We start from the raw sequence: 16,733 nt of genomic DNA, 5'->3' as shown, positions 1-16,733 counted from the left end.
CTAAATTTTAAGAATGTTTGCAGGTCTTTGATAAATCAAAACCAAATATATGAAAGCTGCCAAAATGCTGATCCTTCAAAACATCCAATCTTTTCAAATGCAAGGGAGATGGGACCTGTATCTGAGGTTAAAGATTTACAGTATTTACGAGGAAAACTGAGAGACTTCCTAGGGTATGAAGAAGTTAACCATGCTGTATCAGTCAAATGGCTTGTGATAAATGGCAATAAATACATAACTCAGAAAACGATGATACTTGCCAAAGTAATGCACGGTGAAATGCCAGAATTTGGACTGATTAAAAACATTTTTGTTGTTGATTCAATACTGTTTTGTATGGAATACCAGCCATTTCAAACTATACACTTTGATAGAAATGTCATGGCCTATCAGGTTGAGGTCCCACACCTTGCACAAGCTACAGAGTTAGTGGAAGTAAATAAGCTGGTGGATTTTACCTCTTATTACACTATCAGCTATCATAGCCAAACCTTCGTACAGGGAAAATATTACCTTGGAGATGTAATAGAATTGTACAACAGCGAAAACTCGTGACCCATTGTATGTTGCCCAGACATCAGAACTTGATGACTTAAAGTGTCATAGAAAACATAAATGATCTGAATGTAAATGAAAAAACTTTTTCTCTTTGAATGTGTTTCCAGTGTTACAAGTTAAATGTTAAAATGTTATGTGTAAATTTACAGTTCTCTGTCAATTGTGCTACAATACAAATACACATTTTGCATTGTTGATAATAAAAAAACAATGGAATCTGACTGTTTGTTTTTTATTTAGTTCTGGAAAATAAAATTTTTTTCAATGTCAGAATTTCTTATTTTTTTGCTTGAAATAAGAAAATACTACTTTGAAAATACAGTTGCGCACCATGATGTTACTGTTGTAACTATTGAGATTCTAGTTTCAAGTGAGTTTTTACTCATAATAGGCAAAAAAATCTTATTAACAAGCTTTAATATCTTATTGAGATAATTAAGTACGTAACTTCTTAAGATAAGAAAAAATATCTTGTATAAAAGCTACTAAATGAGAAGAATTATCTTACTGTTAAAAAATGAGCAAGTTTTTGCTTGTTTGAAGATTTTTTATCTTAGTTAGATTTTAGTTTTTGCAGTGTAACTTTACTGCGCAAAAATCATGGATGAAATCCTCAGATTCACCATAGCTGGTGGTGCATTCTGGGACTGCATCGAATTTACATACTTAGGCAATTTCATCAAGAGCCCACTTTTGCTGCACTCAGGTGCGCTGGTAATTTCTAGCATTTGCTCACACTGATATTAGCCTACACAAACACACTCACTTTTTGCTCCATGTCATTATTATTCTTTGAAATGACAAAAAAAACAACACACTGATCTGTAAGAACACAAAAAACATTGCACATTTTCGATTTATTTTAATTATCTCTACTTTTTTACTCTATAGAACCATATTGCATTCAAAAAGGGCAATATTATTTTTTAATCCTTAAAATTTATATCAAAATCTATTCAAAAATATCTTGGAAAAACAAACTGTGAGGGAAAAGTTGACCACATCATGATCATCCAGCAGGTTATCCATGAACTTTACTGGCACAAAGCATTATCCATTATTATTAGCGGTTTTATTTTGTTCGTGGGACATTAATCATTAACTGGAAACAAATTAAATCAAAAGTTTTCTCTGGAAATGTATAAATAATTTTTCCGTTTGGCTAGTAAGAGTCCAAATTTGGCTGATAGACTTTGAATGTTACCATCCACCCCGGCTTGTAACCAAAAGGTAATTAGATCTGTCGGAGGTACGCACAGCTGTGTGTCCAGTCCTTGCTGCTTTGTCTCTCATAGAGCAGCTTCAGGCTGATGACACTAAAACTGTGAACCAAACTTTATCTCTTCATTCTAGCGTTTCTGTGGTTTTAGTGTTTTATTATTGCTACAAAATAGGATTTAAGTCTCTATTCTCTAAAGCTAAGAGCTAATTCTGTCACTTCCCTAAACAAACACATCAATCATGCACTTTGTATAGGGTACGTTTGATTTGTTCTCTGGGGACACTAAATTTATTTACAGTCGAGTTTTCATATTTCTATGTGAGTTGGAGGCTGGTTCGTATGTGTTTGTTGGTTAATTTATTTTTGTATTAATATCTTTTTTTTTTTTCATTTCACAGAGGATGATGTTATTGCCAACTATTTCTAAAGTTTGGTTTATTAGACACAGATGTTTTACTGCAGCAAAAAGTGAGAAATTAAGTAATGAGGATTTCTATAGTCTAGTAATTGTAATTTCAATACTGAAATTTGAACTTTAATGGATTACATTTCTCTGTTACTGACAGGATTTTGTTTTTCCTTTGTCCATAAGACTGAAAATTAGGTCAAGAAATTGGTCTTAATTTTTCATATGTCAGGTCTTATATAAGTCTTGAGAAGTCTTAAATTTAACTTGATTTTAATGTTTTTGCTATTTTTTTTTCTGTTGTGTTTTTACAGAGGGTGAGGTTGAGATAACTTATGAGGAGCTGTTGGTGTTTACCACAGGGGCAGACTCAATCCCCCCACTGGGTTTCCAGCAGCCTGTCCTCATTGAGTTTTATGACCAGGAGCCAGGGACGAGGCGGATCCCCTACGCGTCAACATGCAGTTTGACCCTCTTCCTTCCAAGAGGTGTAGGTGAAGAGGAAGACTTCAAGGAACTGATGAACACTGCAATCAAAGGTTCACTGGGATTTGGAAAAGTGTAAATATTTATACAACTTTCATTTTACTGCTTTCATTTACTTTCATTTAATCTTAATTTTATTTTAATTTAATTTAATTTAATTTAATTTAATTTAATTTAATTTAATTTAATTTAATTTAATTTAATTTAATTTAATTTAATTTAATTTAGGTGTCGAACTCGAGGGTCGGTGTCCTACATGTTTTCCAACCAACCAGCCTTTGAAGCTCCTTATTGGCTTAACACACCTGATCCAGGTAATCAGCAGTGGATAAGGCAGGATTTATGGAAAACCAGGAAGATGTCAGCCCTTGATGACTTGAGTTTCACACCCATGCTTTAGAGGATCAAGTTTGATCCACTGAGTGGACCTAGAGGAGATCATGGTCTGAAACTAATCTGTGACCTCATCTCTTTTTTGACTTCTGACCATGATTAAACATTTGGAAATGTTGAGCATTTTTTCTCGTTTACGTGGAGATCAATGGTTTGCATTGTGAATAAAAACATGTTTTAATGGCACTGCAGTGTGTTTATTACAAATTTAAAATGAACAAGGTTTTTTTATGACATAAAAACATAGAATTTTGAAATGTGAATAGAAATTTGGAAATAGTAACTCAGCTAAATTTTACTCAGAATTTTAAAGCTGTTTAGTAATGTCTCTTCTTGCAGGTGAAAAACCAGAATGCTGATGTGTGCATTGTAATAATGGATTATGGCAATAAACAAAATGGTTTCATGGCAATGCAAAGGATTTATTACAAATTTAAGAAGAACATGTTTTTCTGTAACAAAAAAAATATATAGAGCTCGGGATTTCATGTTCTTCTACATGCATTCAATCAAATGTTACATTCAGCATTTAGTCTGCATGTCTGTCAGTCACAGATGAAAAAGGTCATGCTTGTGGTAAACTGAATCAAAACAAGTCAGGTCAGGGAAAGTCTGTCCATGTCGCTGCTCAGCACCACACCTGCGGAGAAAGGATCCTCTTCAGGTGAAGATACTGAGGTACGAGACCTCAGCTCCTGCTCACATGCTTGCAGCTTCCTCTGCACTGGACATCAGCTCCACTGAAAACCACCAGCTCTGTTGATCTTTCATTCAGGAAAAAGTTGAGCTCTCCAAGATGAGGAAAAAGCAGGTTATTCCAGACAAAAAACATGGAGGAGATCAAAAGACCGAACTTGGGTTACAATGCATCCTGTCTGATAAAAAACATTCTGAAAAACTTTGGTGCTCCTATGCCTGAAAATCCAAACTGTGTTTTTATCAATATAGATGACACTTCCATATGTGGCAGACATAACCAAATCTAAAGACCCTGGCTATCTGTAGTAATACATCTAATGATGTCATCATGCAGTCATATTAAAAAAAAAAAAAGAAAAACACAGACCCAACACTGCAGTTTTCCTGTCAGCGCAGCTGTTACACCTCTGAGAATCCTGGCCATGTGACATCCCCACCCACCCTATCTCTGACTGATTACAGGTTATTAGTCATTAGGACTCAGGAATGTAATTTTTCTACAAACATTTCTGCAGTCACGTGACGGCTTCATTTAATAACAACAAATGTATATCCACACCTTAAGTAGGGATGAAGCGATACCTTTCAAGTTGTTGATGTTTAACAAGAAGTCAATGAAATACATTGTTTTGCTTTAAATGCTTTTCGTTCCTGTTAAAGGACAAGTTAAAACATTTTGCCAGACAATATTCAGGGTGTGATTAACAGTGAAAAATTATTTAAATTGCTTGTTTCACATTGTTAATTGGTGATCGTTAGCAGAACATTTTTAGGTAAATTTATTTCACAGCTGCAGATTATTCCAAATTATTTCTTCACCCATGGATTTTACACAATCTTTAAAAAGTAACCACGTGTTCATTTTGTAACAGCATGCTGTTTTGATATTTTGATCAGAAAAAAAAATATATATATATATATATATATATATATATAGTAATAGAGACAAAGAAAGCCTGCTGTTGTATATTTTACAGTTTATCGGTCAAAAAATGCATCTGTAAAAAGCAAAGGAGCAAAAAGGAAGCAGTGACCACGATCAAAATCCTGATATTGCTGTATGCCAGCAAAAGAAAAAAAGCAGTTTAAGAAATGTCATGAGCTGGACTCGAACCCGGTCATTCTGTATCACGGACCAGCGACATTACCCCTAGGCCACGGCCCAGGTGCGTGATGGACGAAGACAAAACGGGGTATTCTATATGTAAAGGATAATACCCGACGAAGTGTGCATTATGAGACATGAACGTACTTCACGGAGGCTTCGCGTCAGACGGTTTAGGCCTCCGCGAAGTGCGTTCATGTTTCATAATGCACACTTCGCCATGGAACACGGCATGAAGCCGGAAGCCGTTACAGACCTCAGCTGCAGCGGTAAAGTGTCGCTGTTTTGAAAGAAAGACCCGGACAAATTAGGATGTTTTTCTTCTTTTCCTGAAGTTAAGCCTTCAGTGACCAACTAGAACATAAACGGAACACAATCAGCTTCTGTCCGTGTTTCTTTTCACGGCAGGTTCTTTCTTCTGAGCTGCTCTAAAGCAGAGACTCCCTCTTGTGGTGAGACAGAAGACCACACCTTTCATGTCGAGTAATAGTAATAGAGACAAAGAAAGCCTGCTGTTGTATATTTTACAGTTTATCGGTCAAAAAATGCATCTGTAAAAAGCAAAGGAGCACAAAAGAAGCAATGACTCCTAATATCCTAATCCTAATATTGCTGTGTGCCAGCAAAAGAAAATAGCAGTTCAGGAAAGGGAAAGGAAAGGTCATGAGCTGGATTCGAACTCGGTCTTTCTGAATCACAGGTCAGTGACTTTACCCCTAGGCTACGGCCCAGGTAGTGACATTTGGACGCGCGGTTTTGACAGCACTGGAACGCCGCTTTCGACGCGCGGTTTTGACAGCACTGGAACGCCGCTTTCGACGCGCGGTTTTGACGGCACTAGAACGCCGCTTTCGACGCGCGGTTTGCACACAATAAAACGCCGCTTTCGACGTGCGGTTTTTACACAATAAAACGCCGCTTTTTACGTGCTACTTTTAAAACGTGCGTTAAAACCGGCGTTTTTCGTGGCAAAAACGCCGGTTTTTACGGGGGTTTTCCTGGGGATTATTGGCCCCTTTGGCTTGCCATAACCCTCCGCGCCGCTGCGCGTCGCTCCGCGCTTGGTGTGACCGACGCAATAGGTTAACATGGGCGCCGAATGGAAGCGCACGCCGTTCCGCGCCGCTTCGCGGCGCTATCGCGTCCTGTGTGACTCCAGCGTAACAGTTTTTCAGCCCAAAGGGGTTGGGGGGAGCAATATGAAGACGATTCCAAAATAAATGACATCGTGTTTCAATGTCCAGGTTACTAAAGGAACAGTGTCTGTCTATATCGACGTAGAGACGGGATTTCGCTGGATAGCACCTGTGAAAGAGTTTGAAACAAACCTCCTGAGGTTTGTTGGGGATAAAGTATTTCAAGGATAGAGTCCAAACTTTCTTCCATTCGATTTCCGGTTCAAATGTTCTCCAATAGTGGGTAACGTAAGGTATAGTTGCTGTGTTTTGTTGAAAAAGGGATCTTGTTTTTTTGTTCCTGGATGAAGGGCTGGAAATAAAACACAATTTACCTACAGAGGTTTTAGACAACGACACAATCTGTGTGAAGTACACATGCTCCCCTTAAATAACATCAGCACTCCTGGAGGAATAGCATCCATTACAATAGAAAACTCTCTAGGAGTGACTGGAATGTGGTGGGTTTCTAGGAACTCATTATATGATAATAATTTGCCTTCTAAATTAAATAGTTGTTTAACATATAATATATTATTATTAAACCAGTTAGGAAAAAATATAGATTTTCTCTGGTAAAGGATGTCACCATTGTTCCAAATACGGAAGTTGTGAGGAGAGAACATAGACTGTATAAGAATAACTGGACAGAGCAACCCCCCCTACTTCCGTGTTCCATATAGGAAGTACCACTGGGTTGCAAAAAGGCCAAAGTCCCATTGACTTCCATTGAGAAACAGACAGTTATTTCTCTGTCATTTTATAAGTCAGAATAATCATTCTTCCTCTGCTGCTTTCTGCTTAACTTCTTTTTTCTAATCCTAATTTTTTCTTAAAGATTTTTTTCCATTATCACAAGTTATTAGAGTTATAAATTGACCAATCAGATGGCTCAATAAGCGTTTGTGGGTCTGATGTTGAACGTCTGGGGGGTTTGATTGACAGATGACGGGTAGCCAATGGGAGCAGACTTCATCAATGGGTCCGTGAAGACCTTTTAACACCTACTTTACAATTCAACAATGTACCAATCATTGTCCTGCTGTTGTTTTCCTCAATGGAATGTACCGATGCAGCAGTTTAAAACAACAAGAGGAGCATGCTGTCGACATTTTTAGATGAGGATTTACTCTGTAGAAATAGATTTCACTCTGAGGTTATGTGCTTTGGACTTTTTTCTTTGTTTAACGTTCGTTTTTCTTTATTTCACTGCTTTGATTGTATCTTATAAATTATACGTTGCATATATGCGCATAAAATCACCAACCAAAGTTTCATCTTCGCCGTAATTTTCCAGCTTCAGCCTGAATTAGACGCAGCCGTCTGAGGACCGCGAGACAAACTAGAAACCTGGTCGTGTTTTCAAACAGAGAAAAGATCCAGCTGTTCACTTGTTAGGATGGTTATTTATTTTAAATACCGCTGAACGCGCTAAATCCAAAACTAGTCTTATATTGTTTGTAATGTGACTATTAGACATAAAGCCTGACTGAGATTCATCAATAACAGCAGAGAGGGTTTTTTTTATTCTTTTGGCTAAAATTTGTGCTAATATTTTATAACCATTGTTAAGTAAACAAATTGGTCTCCAATTATCTATGAATAATTTATCTTTATTGGGTTTTGGGAATAAAGATATGATACCTTGTGTCACAGTAGGAGGGAGTTTACCTCCTTCAATGCTTTCCCAAAGTGTTTTAAAGATGAAGGGACTCAGTTCTTGAGAGAATCTTTGATAGAACTCTCCTGATAAACCGTCACTACCAGGTGATTTATTGTTTTTGAGACTCATGATGAGTCTCTAAAACAGTAAAGGGGAGGAGTCCAGCTTTAGAACCTGCAGAGAACCAACAAACAGCAGAAAGCCACACTGTGGGAAAGACTCCACACTTCTGACTGATGTTCACGTCCACTTTATTCTTCACAGGAAAGATTGGAACAGAACACTGACGACTAAAAAGAACAGAGAAACACTTCTAATCTCTGATACAAAACAGGAATCACAACAACACAAACATCAGTCACATTCTTCATCTGACTCCTTATTACAACTTTACTTTACAAAAGTGTAACTTGCTCACATGACTCAAAGTATGAACTGCAGTCAGTTTTAGTCTAAAACATAAAATTAAAGGTTTACTAATCAGATAAATAGTGAAGAAAATACTTCTAGTGTTGTCATGGTAACACACAGACATAGACAACATTGTCTCAGAATAAACTACAACTACAATAGTTAATCTAACAAATGTAAGCAATGCACTAAATGTATAAAAACTATTAATAAAAATCAACCGACAAAAATTGAACATTATCAACGAAATTATGAAAATCAAACCTTACTGTCATAATTCAGAACAAAACATTTCAACTCCAAGTATATAAGAAAAGAAATTTCATGATCAAGTTAAATATTTTTGTTAATCAACACAAAAGTGAAACTCATGATGTATGCAATAATTGATACTAGGGATGTCCCGGTCAGGTTCTTTTGGTTCTGATCCGATTACGAGTCATTTGATTTTTTTTTTATTAGGAAAAGAAAAACATTTATTAGTTTCTTTCTTTTTTAAAGCTTTTTGAGTTTTTTAAGCTCTTAAGAGATCTTTTTTTTTTTTTTTCCAGTTCCAGGTCACGGGCAGACGCGTGTCTCCAGTTCTCCTCAACTCTTCGGCTTTTACAGTCTTTTAAAGTTGTCTACAAGCGACTTTAATCACCAAGCTGCAGCAACAACTACCGCAACGAGGAGAGTTGAACATGGCACCGAAGAAAAATCTTGAAGCCGATCTGGCAGAGCTCAAAACCGCGTTAGCCGACATCCAGGCTAAGATAACCTCAGCAGTTCTCTCTGAATCTAAGCTGGAACTTCAAGAAAAACTATCACCGCTACTACAACTCGTGGAAGATTTCCATCAAGAAAAAGCACGTAACGAACAACGAGATAATCGCCAAGATCTCCTGGAGAGGAGGATGCATGACATGGATCAACAGGCACGGATGAATAATGTGATTCTCACGGGACTTCAACTACAACCCTGGGGGCGGCCTGGTGCTACCAGCGCTAGCATGGAAGCTAACGGAGCTGTGATGAAAGCTATACCGACCGTAGAGGATCAAGTTTGAGTATTTCTTGCGTCTAAAGGGATTTCCTTGGACCTAAACACTGTTGAGGTCTGTCATCCGCTTGAAGCAAAATGTGAAATGTGAACTCAAAAACCGCTGAAGGTGAACTCTGAGCCGATTCTGAGCTGCAGAACTCGAGCACATTTCCCTTGAGATGAGACCTTCAGTCTCTCAGTCAAAACAACGAAGATCCGTTATGTGGCCTTAAACTTGTTCCTAAGCTGTGATGTAGCACTGATTTCTGATCAAATTGCTGATCCTTTTCTTTTCAATTTATTATTTTTCTTTGTTATTATAATCATTTTTTGATTAATACAATCTGCACAAATTGTATTTTTTTCTATTTAGAATAAGAATATTTTGATTTCTTTGATTAATACAATCTGCACTAATTGTCTTTTTTTAATGAGAATATTTAGATTTTTACTGCATTAGCAAGTAAAGATGATTTAATTATTACTTTTTGTATTATCATAATTCATGCACACAGTGTCTTTTTTCAATGAAAATATTAGATTATTGTTTATATAATATGCAGTAATGATTACTAAAAAGTTTACAATCACTATGGTATTAATTTTCTTTACTGATTAATATAAATGATTTGTCGTGGATGCTTTGAAACTTAAGCACATTAATGATATTAATGATCCTTAATAGCCTGAATTTATTAATATTTGATATTAAGTCCAGAACCCGATATTGATCATTTCTGTCCGATAAATAAAACAGGCATATCAAAGGACAGCTCGGGTCCTACAGAGTTAAATCACAGAGCTAGCATTTAGCACTTAGCAGATGCTGTTTAGCCATCTGTCTGCAGCACGAAGAGCTTCACATTAAAAAGAAACAAAAACTGTCTTTTTTCTGTTAATATGCCTTTATGTTTACGTTAAGACAAACCATTAGAGACACTTGCTTTCAGTTTAAAGTGTTTTTAAAAGAGTTATTGATCCTGGAAGTCTGGATCTGTGATCTACTAGCTAGCTTGACTTATTGTTTACATTAGCCTTCTGCTTGAGCTGCTGCCGTTTTCTGATGCATTTTATGGCAATTACATTTGGTGATCTGTTCATGACATGCAGACTTCTAGTGGGGTATTTATCCTGAATAATATGCCTGACATATAAAATTTTGATCTTAATAAGAATAAATGAAATATGCAATTCTGATAGGGAGACTATTTCCGATTTCGATCGAGTCATAAACTACTTGATCCGCCCCGATTTCCTATTATGTGATCGGATCAGGACATCCCTAATTTTAGATAATAAATAGTATTAAAACTAGTGAAGAACAGTACAATAATTAGTTTAAGGTTTTTTTATGTGATGCATATAAAAACATGCTTATATAGAAATATATGCAACATTTTAGCATAATTATGTGTAATCTTACAGATCAGTGTGTTGTAGTTGTGAGTCACAATGTAATGGAGCACCGAATGAGTGTTTGTGTTGGCTGAGGTCAGTGTGAGCAAATAGTAGAAACTCCCGGCGCACCTGAATGCAGCAATAGCGAGTTCTTAATGCAAGCGCATAAGTGCTGAAATTCCACGCAGCCCTGAACGCACCTCGTGCCGGGTGAATGTTACAATTAAATCCATTAAATCTGGGCAATAAATTCAGGATTAAATGTTTAAACAAACTCTAAAATGGATGTTTGTGGCGACCAGCAGTGGAGGGAGAAGCAGACTTCATTCTGGATGTGTTTGAGCCTCAGAGATGAAGAACAGAGACTCACCTGTCAACGTGAAAGAGTTTTTTGACCGGCAAAATAAAGTTTTACCCACGTTTGGCGGTTGTTAATTTAGATTCTTGTATTGTATATTCTTGTATTGAAGTGTGGGTTATAGAATATCATTTTATGACTGACTTAATTTCTTTTTTAACAAAGTAGACCCCACCCTCGATCCCATCCCTCCTCTTAATTTAGGAGACCCGCAGCTGAACTGCCCCTCCGCCCTTCCCTCTCTCTTCACACCTGTCTGTTGTATTCTCAGCCGACGGGAGCGCATGCACCTGTAGGGGGCGGCAATTCGCTGGTTTCAGGCCGTTCAAAACATTGTGATATGACAGGTAGTAGAAACCAACAGCGGCGCAGACTTTTTTTCCTCCAAGAGCTGAGCTGCCGCCCCCTTCGAGTTGGCACCCCGAGCAGCAGCCCGTACTGCCCGTGCCTAAAATCGCTACTGTTATCATGCCATTCTTAAGCCTTTCAGAGTAAACTATATCCATATAGATCTAATCTATCTTTGCAGATTAGGTGCAAGTGTGCAAGAACCCATTTCTTCTCAGAGTCAATGCTAAAATGAAATAATTTTAAGGTGTTTACCCTGGGGTAGTGCTGGCAGTGAAGACACTTCCTTAAAGGGGCCGTCCTCACTTTGTGATGTCAGTTTGTGAGAACCCGCTTGTTTTTGTGGGTTAGGAGGGGCTGGTGCTCAGAGCACAAATTTTTAGAGGATTACACAGAAATGCCTGAATGTATCAAAATACCGCTTTGGGGTTGTTTGTAGAAAGGAATCAACATTATAATACACTTTTTAAAAGTTGATTTTACATGATCCTTAAAATAAGGGAAAATGTTTTTCACAATATTTAAACCTTCCTAGTTAAAACATTATTATAATTTCTTCCTGAATCATCCACTATGCGTTTCAGTTGCTTTTTTTTTTTATAAAAAAAAGGCTTCTCTCCTGTATGAGTTTTCATGTGTTTATTGAGATGAGATATTTGACTAAACCTTTTGTCACATTCTTTACAAAAAAAAGGCTTCTCTCTTGTATGAGTTCTCATGTGTGATTGGAGATGAGATATTTGACTAAAACTTCTGTCACATTCTTCACACGAAAAAGGCTTCTCTCCTGTATGAGTTCTCATGTGTGATTGGAGATTAGATATTTGACTAAAACTTCTGTCACATTCTTCACACGAAAAAGGCTTCTCTCCTGTATGAGTTCTCATATGTGATTTAAGATTAGATATCTGACTAAAACATTTGTCACATTCTTTACACGAAAAAGGCTTCTCTCCTGTATGAGTTTTCATGTGTCTATTGAGATGAGATATTTGACTAAACCTTTTGTCACATTCTTTACACAAAAAAGGCTTCTCTCCTGTATGAGTTCTCATGTGTTTATTGAGATTATATATTTGACCAAAACTTTTGTCACATTCTTTACAAAAAATAGGCTTCTCTCCTGTATGAGTTATCATATGTGATTTAAGATTAGATATCTGACTAAAGCATTTGTCACATTCTTTACACGAAAAAGGCTTATCTCCTGTATGAGTTTTCATGTGTGATTTAAGATTAGATATTTGACTAAAACTTCTGTCACATTCTTCACACGAAAAAGGCATCTCTCCTGTATGAGTTCTCATGTGTAGTTTGAGAGAAGATTTTCGACTAAAACTTTTGTCACATTCTTTACACGAAAAAGGCTTCTCTCCTGTATGAGTTATCATGTGTGTTTTGAGATGAGATATTTGACTAAAACTTTTGTCACATTCTTTACACGAAAAAGGCTTCTCTGCTGTATGAGTTTTCATGTGTATTTTGAGAGAAGATTTTCGACTAAAACTTTTGTCACATTCTTTACACAAAAAAGGCTTCTCTCCTGTATGAGTTCTCATGTGTTCTTTGAGACTATATTTAATACTAAAATGTTTGTCACATTCTTTACACAAGAAAGGCTTCTCTCCTGTATGAGTTCTCATGTGTGTTTTGAGAAAATATTTATCGCTAAAATTTCTGTCACATTCTTTGCAAGAAAAAGGCTTCTCTCCTGTATGGGTTCTCACGTGTCTCTTAAGTTTAGATGCATAACTAAAACTTCTGTCACATTCTTCACAGACATAAGATCGTTCATCCGACTTAGTTCTCATGTAGACGGACACGTCGTGTGGATTTCTTGTTCTTTTTCCAGACCCTGCAGAGGAATGTCTCTTTTCTTTTGCGGATTGATTTTGTTTAACAGAAGTTTTCATCTTAAACTTTCTTCTGACATGAGAGTCGCACTGACCTTCTGACATATGACAGCTGGCCACACTTTGGACATGACTTCTGTCTCTTCTCTTCCTCTGATCTCTGTTCTGTGGCTCTGTCTCTTCATCTGGAGTTGATGTTGATTTTTCATGTTGGTTTCCTTCTTCATCCTGACTACCAGTTCCATTAAAGCTCTGTTGATTGTTTCCATCTGCTTCACTGTCAACATGTTCCTCCAAAGTAGGAATCTCCATAAAGGTTTCAGTCTCCTGCTTCAAATCAAGCTGCTCTTCATCCTGACTGATGCAGAACCCTTCTTGTTCCTCTTTAACTTGTGGAGGTTCAGGTTCCTCCGGTTCCTCTTTAGTCTGCGTGGGTTCTGGATCATTCTGTTCCACTCTTAAGTTCCTCTGTTGGTTCCAGAGATCTTCTTCTTCTATCACCCAGTGTTGAGGGAGGACTGCACAGACACAAATACAAGAACGTTTGAGAACTGTTATATATTTTTTTGGATTGCTAAGTGCCAAATTAAAATTTAAATCACCTCAGTCAGACGTACTATTGTTTAAAAAATTTTTAAATCTATCCATCCTTACATGCATTTTCTGAATACTCAGAATCCCTTTTCAGGGTCATGAAAATCCCTGGAGTCTATTCCAGCCACCAGAGGTGTGGACTAAAGTCAGATGACAAAGATTCGAGTCAGACTTGAGTCATTCATTTCATGACTTTAGACTCAACTCTACGGTGGCCCTGAAGGCTCACAGCACAACACATTAAGATGGCAACACAGACAACACATTAACACACACAACACATCAACTTGGCAGCACCCACAACACATTAACTTGGCAGCACCCACAACACATCAATTTGGCAGCACCCACAACACATTAACTTCACAACGGAAGTTTGATCCACAACGGAAGTTACGCGGCTTTTATTCTGAAATTTCCACCGGGCTAACCGGCTAACAACCGGCTAACAGAAAGTTTCGTCACAGGTGGTGAACTGCAGTGGGAGAATACACGACAAGCAAGCACTCTGAACAATGGGAAGAAGGTTCTTTTCTTTTTAAATGAAGAATTTAAAAGTGAGCTGAGCTCTAGAAGGAGAAACTTCTGTTCATTTTTTTCTGAGTTGGTCTTTTTTCTCTCGTCTTTTGAACATCGTTTTGGAGAACTTATCAGATACAAGGTACGTTTTTCTCTTCATGTGTTTGGTTGCCAATGTAGGTAATAGTTAGATACTTTGGCTGGGATATTTTTATAATGGACAAGCAAACGTTTTTTAAGAATAACTTGACAAGATGAAAAAGTTCGTACTTATGCTAATGCTAGCGCTAACTGTTGTTAGCTAAATTGGCCAAAAGAAATGTGCTGTTGTTTTGACAGTCTATGAAACATGTATGCTGCACACTTTTTTTATGCTTCTGATTGCTACATGTTATCATACTGTTCCTGTGTCATCACAAGTGTTTTTGTAATCCTGCTAGGTTATATGTGTATCCATCATGAAGTGACCAGACTTTGTCTTCCTTTAATATTGACAGTTTGAAAAACGCCTTAGTAATTAGTTAAAATAAGAAATCATACATTTGTGTTTCTTTAGACAGTTCAAAGTTGGAAATTTTATGGCTAAAATACGGGTGATCATACAAATAATGCAATATTAAAAATACCAAAAGGGATTTTTTTCTTTTTGTATATATGTTTTTCTGTTAATGTAACCATTGTCATTTCAGACAAGGAAAGGAACAACAGAGGGATGGTGAAGAGGAAAATAGAAAAGACATTCTCAATTAGAAGATATAAAGTGATCCAGTGATAAAAGACTTCCACGATGGCAATCTTTGAAGTATGTCAGGTAAATATCATTTGTTTAGTACAGTAATTGTTGTAATTCTTTGTAATGCAGTATAAGCTTTTGAAATTAGAACATGACTAAAAATTATGAAGTGGGGAAGATTGCAATGTAAACAGGAACTATAATTAGCAAAAAATAAATAAAAAAATAGCATAAACAATTTGTGGAAGACGTATTTTAGCTGAAATTAAGCCCACTGGTCATCATCGTTAAATATTCTACTTGTTTTACATGAATATTTGTGTATATATTCTTTTGCAATAATTGTTCCTATTTTCTGCCTGGACACAAATCAGACTACAAGAATGTACAGCCAAGCGATACGGCCAATAAAATCTAATCTCTGATTTTTGTCATTCCAAATTTGATTTTCAATTGTAATCATTCTTTTCCTCCACCCTTTTACTTTCTTTAACAAAGGTTACAAACGAAATAATATTTTTAACAAAAATCATTTTATTTTCACGTTGTTTAGACATTTGCTTGAAGATGAAGTGTAACTAAATAGAGACTGTAAAATTATTTATAGAACAATGCAGCAGGTGTTCTATGAGCTACCGCTAATTTAAGCATCTAATAAAGAAAAACAATACAATCATTCAGCGGAACACTTTGATAGTAACAGCCTTCAAACTGATTTTGCTGCATGTAGTTTAATGCTCCAAGTTTGAAGTCACCACCCCAGAGACCAAAATCTAATTTCTGACTCACCAGCCAAGTTGGCTAGAAGATAAAAAAAGATCTAAACATATTTTTTTACTGGACAAATTACTAGATTATTTTTAAAAGTGATACTTTTTAATATGAAATCATGCAGAACAAGCGTTCTCTCTTTGACTTTACACCAAACTACGGAAGCCCAGGAGAGCAGAGAGCTGGGGGGGTCTTGATTTTATTAAATGTAAAAAATTCAAATTATTCGATGACATCGATATATCCCCCAGGTTTACAAGAATGTAACAAACCCTTTCTTTGCTTACCCCTTTACAGGTAGGCTGGTGCTAAAGATGACATTATTGATGGAGGAGAATGCATCATTAAAGAGCTGTGCATCTACCTGGACGAGGATCCTGAAAATATCTATGTGGTAACTTCAAATATAAGGCCTTAAAGGGGAGGAGTTTTTGGTCACTTGAAATGTTTGCATTTTTAAAAAAGTAAAATCTTAAAAGTAAGATGTCAGTTGTTCTTGACTGTTTTGTTGTAAGTCTTGTTGTAAAAAGAATAATAGATTTTATTGTTTGTTGACATGTTCATATGTATAATTTTCTGTAAAACTGGATGATTAGAAAAACCTGATTATCACTTCATAGAACTGATTATTGATCAAGCTGCTGTATGAATTTATTTTAATTAGACCACAGACTGAAATAAAGCAAATGTATAAACTTACGTAAAAATACTAGGGGGAAATAGATTCTTTCGTTTGTAACCTTTGTTAAAGAAAGTAAAAGGACGGAGGAAAAGAATGATTACAATTGAAAATCAAATTTAGAATGACAAAAATCAGAGATTAGATTTTATTGGCCGTATCGCTTGGCTGCACATTCTTGTAGTCTGATTTGTGTCCAAGCAGAAAATAGGAACAATTATTGCAAACAAATATATACACAAATATTAATGTAAAACACGTTTTAAAAATTTAGAATATTTAACGATGATGACCAGTTGGCTTAATTTCAGCTAAAATACGTCTTCCACAAATTGTTT

At 36.4% G+C, this 16,733-nt stretch overlaps 2 long non-coding RNA genes across 5 annotated transcripts in view; both read left to right on the top strand.

Moving 5' to 3' along the window:
• LOC112142309 overlaps window positions 1-2,865 on the top strand; it is a 25,341-nt gene extending 22,476 nt beyond the window's left edge. For all 4 annotated transcript variants that reach the window (XR_004947366.1, XR_004947368.1, XR_004947367.1 and 1 more), the window contains one exon: window positions 2,501-2,865. This is a non-coding gene — a long non-coding RNA (uncharacterized LOC112142309). The remainder of the gene's footprint in view (window positions 1-2,500) is intronic.
• Window positions 2,866-14,126: 11,261 nt separating this feature from the next.
• Window positions 14,127-16,414, top strand: LOC112142304. Its single transcript, XR_002918566.2, has 3 exons — window positions 14,127-14,354; window positions 14,902-15,023; window positions 16,014-16,414. It is a non-coding gene; the product is annotated as an uncharacterized LOC112142304 (long non-coding RNA).
• Window positions 16,415-16,733: the final 319 nt, after the last annotated feature.

The sequence above is a fragment of the Oryzias melastigma genome, unplaced genomic scaffold (genome assembly GCF_002922805.2).
Source record: "Oryzias melastigma strain HK-1 unplaced genomic scaffold, ASM292280v2 sc00254, whole genome shotgun sequence".
Classification (NCBI taxonomy): domain Eukaryota; kingdom Metazoa; phylum Chordata; class Actinopteri; order Beloniformes; family Adrianichthyidae; genus Oryzias; species Oryzias melastigma.
This window is presented reverse-complemented; position numbering and strand designations above follow the sequence as displayed.